Here is a 10,000-nt window from a genome sequence, read left to right as displayed (position 1 = left end):
TAATATAATATCCTAAACTTAAACTTTTTTACGAAAGCTTACACATCTTAGAGTTATTAAAAGTATAAAAGTATGAACATAGTATAATACGTAGCTAAAGATTATATTAAGATCTCAACAACTGAGAGGCGTAATGCATTATAAACGAACTTGAAAATCTCTTTGTCTTACAAAGTGGAACTCTAAATTTTCTGCTCTTCCTAGTTCTGTAGGTTATGGCATTAAGCGGCGGGAGAAGGTGATGGAGTTTGTGCCCCTTATTATCGACTATTTCCATGAACAGTTTGCGGCATAAAAGCTCCCGTCTATCATGAAAAGTGGACATGCTGGATTTAGTTAGCGCCTCACTATAGTTAAGGTCTAGATATATTATCCTTAACGACCTTTTTTGGATCCTTTCCAATTGATCCGACAAGTACGCAGGCAAACTTGAGTGAAATGACTGACAGGCAAACTCTAGTACTGATCTTATGCAAGCACAATAAAATTGAAGCAGAGATATACAGTCAATATCTGCGCGCTTAAGTTGTTTTAAAAGATAAACTCTTTGTAATGCCTTTACGGTGACATTGTCAATATGATCATTCCATTTCAGATCGTCTCTAACAGTTAAGCCTAGGATTTTAGCCGATTTGACAACTTCGAACTGCTTGCCTTCAGATTCAAGGGGAGTAGAGGCACCACGTTTCTTACAGAAGTCTATTTGCATCTCCTTACACTTAGTTGGATTTAGGCGAAATACATTTTCATCCGTCCATTTGAGCACCCCATCCACTGTATTTTTCAGGGTACTTGTACTTGACTTAGGTATAACTTCGGCAAGTGTGGTATCATCGGCAAACTTCCACAGGGCGCTGGTAGTACTAAGGTCATTTATCATAACAAGAAAAAGCCATGGACCGATTTTTGTGCCCTGTGGAATGCCGGCCGGAACATTGACAAATTCCGAGAAGCAGCTGGAATCAAGTTTGACGCGCTGAGATCTGTTTAGTATTCCTGATTGTGCCTTTAAAGTAGGTCAAAGTTGGCTTGATGAAAATTACGGGTTCTATAATGCCGAGTAACAGTTTGAATGAAACGTCCAAAATTACTAGTAATAGTTCCAGTCAGGAACCCATGACCCGGAGCGTACAACTCTACTGTGTTCGTGTAACGGCGTTTTCACAGACCGATTTATTTTTAGATTGAATTTCCCGCGAATGAGACTCCCACAGGAGCCCGATGACCAATTACAAGAAATTAAGCTGACGTCATAGGGTCACTGACCTAATTCGCGGGAAGGGCTAGTCTAAAAATAAACCTACTTGTGAAAACGCCGTTTCACAGACGCTGTAACTGGAAGTTGCACGCTCCAGATGGGCTCCTGTTCCAGTTTTATACTTAAACAGGAGAACTAAATCGTGCATTTGTCTACGAAAATCAAGAGGTAGTTGGTTAAGCTGGTCTAATCTATTGATATAACTGACTCAAGTTCTCTTGGAGGATAGTTCAATATGAATTTAGTGGCACGCCTCTGAATGTTCACTATCAGTCTGCGATGTTTTACTAAGTAGGGTGACCACAAGCCGTGTATAACAACTTTCTCGTCTGGACGTCACGAATGTCCCTGCCACACAGCCTCTTCACTATAGACCAAGTACCCTATTCGCCTTCGCACACATCTGCTTGATATGACTATTTCATGTGCAGTTACCAGAGACAGATACGCCCAAGTCAGAGGTTTCAGGAGAGTGCGATAATACTTCCTCGCCAAGATGATATGTGTTGAGGGGCTTTCTACGAGATCTTCGCTTGGACATACGCAAAACTTCACATTTAGTAGTGTTAAATGTCATCCTATGATCGCTGCTCCATGAATGTAAACCATCGAGGTCAGATTGCAACAAGGCAGGAGAACTTACAGAATCTATAGGCCGGTAAAGTTTGCTGTCGTCCGCAAAAAGGGCGAGACTTGATCCATGCTATACGTAGGACGGCATTTCGTTTGCAAAAACCAAGAACACCAGAGGCCCCAATATGGAGCCCTGTGCTACCCCAGATGTTACAGATAGCCAATCCGAGAAGGCACCCTCAAGAACGACCCGCTGTTGTCTATTTGACAGATAGTTCGCAAACCATCGAAGGGTGGTGCCCGAAATACCATGGCGGTGGAGTTTAGTCAATAGGAGGTAATGGGACACCTTGTCAAATGCCTTAGAGAGATCGAAGTGTACGACACCTACCTCTTGACCTCCAGCAACCATGTCCAGGATGTCATGATATACCTCTAATAATTGCGTCACTGTAGATTTCCCGCTTAAAAATCCATGTTGCAGATTGTACAGTAGAGGTGCAAAGTGTGGATAGCAGTGGTTAAAGACGCACCTTTCTAACACTTTTGAGACTATGCAAAGCAGGCAAATCGGTCGATAATTCTCTGCCAGAGTCGGGTCGTCCTTTTTGAAAACGGAAGAGACATCTGCACATTTCCACAGCGCGGATACCACCCCATGTGACAGAGATAAGTTGAATATTTTACACAAGGAAGGCGCTATCTCAGGTGCTGTATTTTTCAGAAGGGATCCAGGGATATTGTCAGGCCCACATGCTTTATTAGGGTCAAGACTAAGAAGAACCTCCCTCACTTCAGAGACTGTAAGTTAAGGTAGTAAGAGACTGTAAGTTCAGTTGTTCCCTAAGATACAGTATGTTGTATTTGTTTCCCTGTTCCCCAGTTCAAATTAGCCACGTTTCCTAACAGAATAGGATCAATTGTACGATAACATTACCCAAGGGGCAATCATTCGCTCTAGGGCAACCTGGTATGAAATGGGTGAAAGGAACAACAAATACTTATGTTACTCCAGTCTCTATGATGGTAGAAATTGTGCTGACATGAAGACTATTTCCTCTTTTATAAATGACCTCACTGATATTCAATATTTAGCGGAGGAGAAGAGGAATGTTTGCGAGGGTACCCTTGGATATGAGGAATGTTACAACGTATTGCAGACCTTCCTAAAGAACAAATCGCCTGGGAACGATGGTTTAACAGTCGAGTTTTACTTAGCTTTTTGGCCCTTGCTTGGAATGTTGGTTGTTGATAGTCTGAATTATGACTTCGAATACGGTGAACTATCAAATTCACAGAAACAGGCTGTTATCACTTTAATTGATTAGAAAGGAAAGGACAAAAGGTTGGTGAAGAATTGGCGTCCAATATCTCTTATAAATGTTGATGCTAAATTGGCGTCTAAAACTTTGGCAAAGCGCTTGGAAAAGGTGCTTCCGGAAGTAATTCATTTTAATGAAAATGCGTTTGTCAAGAAGAGGACAATTTTTGATGCCCTTAGAACGATCGATGATGTGATTGATTATGCTAAGTACAAAGATATTCCTGGGATTTTAGTAGCTATAGATTTTGAAAAAGCTTTCGATTACCTGAATCTTAATTTTCTTTTAAGAGTACAACATGCATTTATGCATTTAATTTTGGTCCTTCTTTCATTCAGTGGATACGTGTCTTATATAACAACGCCTCTAGCTGTGTAATTAATACTGAACGGTTTCACAACAGGACCTTTTGCGCTAAGTAGGGGAGTAAGACAGGGAGATCCTCTCTCTCCCTCCCTTTTTATAATAGCTCTGGAGACCTTAGCTATCAAGATAAGAGAAGATGATAGCATTAACGGCATTACGATACGAGACGAATCTGTTAAGCTTTCCCTCTTCGCTGATGATATGACATGCTTTCTTAAAGACAGCAGTTCATACACAAACCTATTTGTTACGCTGAAGACTTTTGGTGAGAGTTCTGGTTTAAAAATAAATAATGAAAAACCGAAGCTTTAGCTTTAGGAAATAGTAGAACACTTTGGGAGGGACATTTCTAGGCGTTCATTTTGGCTATGACGCTAAACAAATAGATGAATTGAATTTTAGGAATACTTTGAAATCAATTAAGAAGACGATCAATTTGTGGAAATGGCGCGGTCTTTCTCTCTTAGGTAAAATACAAATTATAAAAACCTTTGCCATCCCCAAGCTTATGTTTAGAGCGTCGGTGCTGCCAATCTCTAAAGACCTTGTTAAAGCAGCTGACTTTCCGTTTTACGTTTTTATTTGGACTGCAAAAGACAAAGTAAAACGAAATGTGATGACATCGGAAATTGAGAAGGGTGGCTTAAATATGCTTGATATTGATTCTATGGTTCGCACAAGACGAGTAATATGCCTAAAAAGTATTTGACGGAATATAAAAGTCCGTGGAAAGCGTTTTTAAATGAGCTTCTTGTCCCTGTCGGTGGGAAGCTCATATTGCATTGTAACTTTGATACTTCTAAATTAAGCATTTACCTACCTAGTTTCTACAAGCAATGCTACGATGCATGGTCAGAAGTAAACGGAAAAATGCCCAGCTCGCTACCCGAAATTGCAAATGAAGTCATTTGGAATAATAAGCTTCTCTGCATTGACAAGCTGAATCTCTGTATCGCAGAGACTTTGCAGAGCTAGGTTTTTTAAAAATTTGTGACTTATTCTCAACTGAAAAAGTTCTTAAACCTGAGCAAGATTTCTTCATTATGGGTATTATTAACTCTATGCCTGCCAGCTGGCGCTTGACAAATAAAAGGGAAACTACTGCACCGGTAATTGATCCACTTCCGGATTCACCAGCTATTCTGATAAGTAAAAATTTGGTTCCAATTTTTGATGTTTCATCAAAACAAATCTACCGACTTTTCCTGGAGAAAAACAAACAACGCCTACTGCTAAAGTAAGGTTAGCTGCAAAGTATCCGAACACAGATATTGATTGGAAAGGGGTATATTCGCTAGCTTTTCGTACGACATTAGAATCTAAGCTTAGAGAATTTCAGTTTAAATTTTTAAACCGTATTGTCTTCACAAACGAGAAACTGTTTCGTTTCGGCATGGCTGATTCGCCTACCTGTGCTTTCTGCCAAACAGAGGTTGAATCCGGCCCTAGAGCATTTACTCTTTGCCAGTAAAGTATCATCTAAATTTTGGAAACATGTCTTGTCCTGGCTACGTGATTATAACATCTTTGTTGAAAACATTAAAGAAGAACATGTAATTTTTGGTGAGTTTGATATTGCAGATGATTTTTTCTTGTTTAATCATATTTTGCTTTTGGGCAAGTTTTATATTTACTCTCAGAAATGCCAGAATGCTTTACCTTCTCTTCAGGGTTTTATTGCCAGGACAGGGCGTGTTTATAACATCGAACTCCATATTGCCAGGAAAAGAAACAAATTAAACAATCATTTTAAAAAGTGGGAAAGGTTCATTCGTGTTTTTTTCCGATAAGTAATGTCACCATTGTCTTTCATTATTAGCGTAATGTTTAAAGTGAAGTCAATGTATTCCATATACTAGGTAACTGTATTTCTATAATAGCTGTTGTGTGTGTTTAGTTATATATTTAGCTATATTTGTACTATGTAAGCATGATACGTTTTTTTTGTGTCTTTTATTTTGTATGTTAACGTAAGAAATTCTTTAATAAAAAATATACTAAATTTTAAAAAAAATGTTCCCTTGTTTCCCCTGGGAGACCCTCTTTTATCAAGATTTGTATCCTCCATCTCCAGTAGTAATAGGCGGTTTGCAACTAATCTCCAGACACAAAGCTATCAATGCTGCAAAAGGAGCCAATGAGACATCTTCTCTTTGGCCTTGAGGAGGTATTACAAACCCACAATAGCTGGCTATTGTGGTTGTCTCTTTAAAATCACTTCCTTTTTTTTTTTTCTTTTCTTTTTGAGATTTTGAAAGTGTGTTGCTTAACATCTGACTGACAAAATTTTGAGCTTTGATTTTTATCCACAGGCCGTTTAGTTTGAGTGTGAGTTCTGGACTTCACGGTCTGCCCTTACTCACGTCCAATACTGACCGAATGGACCTCAGAGGGTTGGATCCAGCAAAAAGTGATGTTAAAGGCTCACTAGCTTAAATTTCAGCATGTGAATGCAGCTTATTATATATGCAAAACACGAGTTTAAAAGTCTGAAAGTCCAAAATTCCTGCGATGCATATTAATTCTGCCATGCATGTACACACGCATTGCATTCTTAAACTAGTGAGCCTTTGACGTCATTTTCTCCAAGAACCAGGGCCCGGTTGTTCAAAAGCAGATTAACGCTAATCCCAGATTAAAAAGTAACCAAGGAGTTTATTTCCTTACTCCCAAATGCTGTTCAACGCTGATATTCGGCAAAACTTTACATTAAAAGAAGTCAATCTTGAAAAACAAATATAGGAAAATAAAATTTCACCAAAAAGTTGAAAACATGAAACAAAAGTTTACGCTAATCCTGGATTAAGTTAATCGTCTTTCGAACAACCGGGCCCAGCTCTTTCAAGAACTTAAAGGTAGTAATGGCGGATCATTAAATAGGAAAATTCCAGTTAAAATAAACAGGAGTCTTTTTGAAATCAAGGCTTAAAACTTTGGTAGCTTAGAGTTTAGTTACCATAGTTTTGAAATCCAAAGAAAATAAGATTGCCTTTTTTGGTCACAGGGGCACTTTAAGCTCATTTGTTAATGATCAGGTCCATCAGTTAAAATATCTTGGCTTTGAAGATGCTTTCATTGAAGAAAGTGAGAAACAAGACAAGTATAAATAGTTAGATCTCAATTTTTATACGGAAGTCTGGAAAATCATTTGTTGTGAGGAAGTGTTTTCTCAGCTGCCTTACAGGCAGAATAAATAAATAAATAAATAAATAAAAATTACCCTTTTTATGTGTCACTGATTTACGCGCGATTTTTAACTACGTTTTTAAGTCCGTAACTCGGTGTCTGTTCGACCTAAAAGCATCAAATTTAGACAGATGGCCAATCTCAATGTTATCTTTCATGTGATGGTGTCAATTTATCGATTGGTTCAAATTTGAAACTCGCCCCTGTTCCCAGTTTCGCAATGGCCTATTGGAGTGATCTGATTGGATGAATTTCAGCTTTGAAATTGTCCCACGCCTCGTAATGACTGTCGGTTAAAGGAGAGCCTTTTTCCGATGAGCCTCTAAATAGACAAATCGCGCAAAAATGTCCAAGTTGAGGAATCGTTTAATATCGCGCCATTTTTTGACAGCTGTCAATCGAGTAGGTCAAACAGAGAAAGCGGAAAAATCGACATTTTTCTATTTTGACTGAAACATGCAAAAGCTGAAAATACTCGATAAATTTCTGGTCAGTGACTTTTTCCCTGAAGAGAACTAAAGCGATGACCTGAGAAAATTAACTTCAGCAACATCTAAGAGAAATCCCAAAAAAAGTCCACTTTTTTCAGGTTTTATAAAGGTCTGTAAACTCAAGCGCATTCGACAAAAAAGCTTTAATGTTTTTCGTTTTGCGTGTAAATCACAAATCAAAAGGGTGATTTTTGCTGAGTTTTGCATTTCCTATTTCCAGGTTTTATTGGAAGTGATGACTGATTTTTAAATAGCCAACAATATAATAATGCTTCAAAAATAGACATTTTTACACTGGAAATTAAGCCGACATCTTTGTTTTTGTGTATGTAATCGAGACTATGACGTTGCAAAAGCCAAAAACAACACAGGCGAGGAAAGCAATACTGACCCAATGGAAGACTTTAATCTTAATCCAGAGGGTATTGTATTCATTTTGGGCCCCCTATCAGAAAAAAAAAAACGCTGTTTAAATCTGTTCTGATAGGGGAGCCAAAAGCAATGCAAAATGCCCTCTGGATTAATATTGAAGCCCACGACTGGGCCAGTGCCTGTCTTTTCTTTGTTTCCATTCATTTCAGCCGGACAAGAGGCCGTTCTGGAAATGGACAGGAAACTGGCATGGAGCGAGTTTCAAATTTAAAGGTAAAGTCTGCATACGAGCCAAGTGGCCCATCAGGCCGGAGCTTATCCCGGTTTTCATGGCATGAGGCGACTAGGAGTATTTCTACTCCCCCCTGGATGGGATGCCAGTCCATCGCAGGGTTACCCCCAGCATTACGCCGGTACCCATTTATACACCTGGGTGGAGAGAGGCACCGTGGGAGTAAAGTGTCTTGCCCAAGAACACAACACAATGTCCCCGGCCAGGCCCCGAACCCGGACAATTCGCTCTGTAGTCGAGCACACTAACCACGAGGCCACCATGCCTGCCAACAATCAATAATTTGACTCCATCACATGAAAGATAACATTGAGATTGGCCATCTGTCCAAGTTCGATACTTTTAGGTCGAACAGAGACCAAGTTATGGACTTTAAAACATAGTTTAAAATCCATACAAACGTCTATAATTTTGAGACTGCGTTCCCCAAAATTGTATAAACTCTTGAAAATTTTTATCAGATTTGGGACAACTGGAAAATCCTATCATGGACCGCCTATTTTGAAATAGATGAGGTGAAAATCACTTTGTTTGCCTCTTTTTATGAATAGGGTACATTTTAACCAGGAATATTTGACCCCCTTTGGTGGGTTCGCGGAATTCAGTGTTCAGACATGGTATTTGACAACCGAGGGACTAATAATGGCTTAATTCGGGTCGAATCTGGAAAGAAAACCTCACAGGAAGGAAGCGACCCACAATGCCAAGGCTTTGCTTCGACGCAAAGCAATAAAGAAATACTTTCACAACAAAGCTGAAGGATCTCAAAACCCAGCCGACTTTTGGAAAACGTATCGTCCATTCCTACATTCCAGGAACTCTGGCCAAGCAAATGACATATTACTTAAAGAAGATGGTAACTTCAGAAATGACAAAAAAGTTCTTGCTGAGCTTTTTAATGATTTTGTAAATATTTTGGAAGATGCCAATGAGATCACGGAAATGGATTATGGTACAGATTTCCTTGAACAGCCAAGTATCAGAGAAATAATGCACAAGAAGGTGGAAAGGGAAACTTTCAACTTTGGCCTTGTGAATTCATCCCAAGTGGATCTCTTATTATCTTCTATTAACAGTTGCAAATCTTGTGGTTATGATATGCGACATCCGACGCTACTCAAATTATCTGCTCCTGTTATAGCGCTTCCAATGTCAAAAATCATCAATTCCTCAATCGTCTCGTGTTGTTATCCGGTCAGGTGGAAAATGGGCCAAGTAACACCGCTATTTAAAAAAGAAGATGAACTTAACAAGAAGAATTATCGACCGGTGACGGTACTACCAATTTTAAATAACATCTATGAGAGCAGGGACGGATCCATACCGGTTTCCACCGTTTTACGGAAATCGGTCAGAAACACAGGAAACAGGACTTTGGAGAGTTCAGATCAAAAAAATTCCGGCGGGAGCATTCCCCGGGGACCCCCCTAGAAACGTTTTCGTTGTTTTGGAAACCGGTCATTACTTATCCTAGATCCGCCCCTGGAGAGAGTCTTGGCTGATCAACTATCGGTGTATTTAAAAGATATACTGTCTGACTTCATTTCTGCATATCGCAAGAATTATAGCTGTGAGAGTACACCGCTGCGTCTAAAAGAAGATTGGAGGTCTGGATTAAATAATAAAGAACTGGTTGCTGTGATATCTTTCAGTATCTTTAGATCTTCCCAAGGCCTTTGATCAGTTATGTACCACACGAGTTGCTGCTAGCTAAGTTGAAGGCGTACGGAGTGGCCGAACACGGCGTTGCTCTGTTGCGAAACTACTTGTCTGGAAGATCACATAGAGTTAAAGTAGGCGATAAGTTTTCTTCTTGGCTGCCGATTATAAAAGGGCTACCTCAGGGATCCGTCCTTGGATCCCTTTTCTTCAATGTATTTATGAATGATCTCTTTTACTTCCTGAAAGGAGTCTGTATCAATGCTTATGCTGACGATGAACAAATTTATGCCTTGGATAAAGATCCAGTGAAGCTAGAAATGAAACTTCTATGCCAACTTCTCGAAGTTGACCAATGGTTTGGTATGAATGGTATGATTACAAGTCCTGATAAATATCAAGCAATGATTTTAGAGAATACAAACTACTCCTTTAGTTTTACAGTGAATGACACTAATATTCCGGTTAAAGACAACATTGA

Source organism: Montipora foliosa, chromosome 7 (genome assembly GCF_036669935.1).
Source record: "Montipora foliosa isolate CH-2021 chromosome 7, ASM3666993v2, whole genome shotgun sequence".
NCBI lineage: Eukaryota > Metazoa > Cnidaria > Anthozoa > Scleractinia > Acroporidae > Montipora > Montipora foliosa.
Note: the sequence above shows the minus strand (reverse complement) of the source record.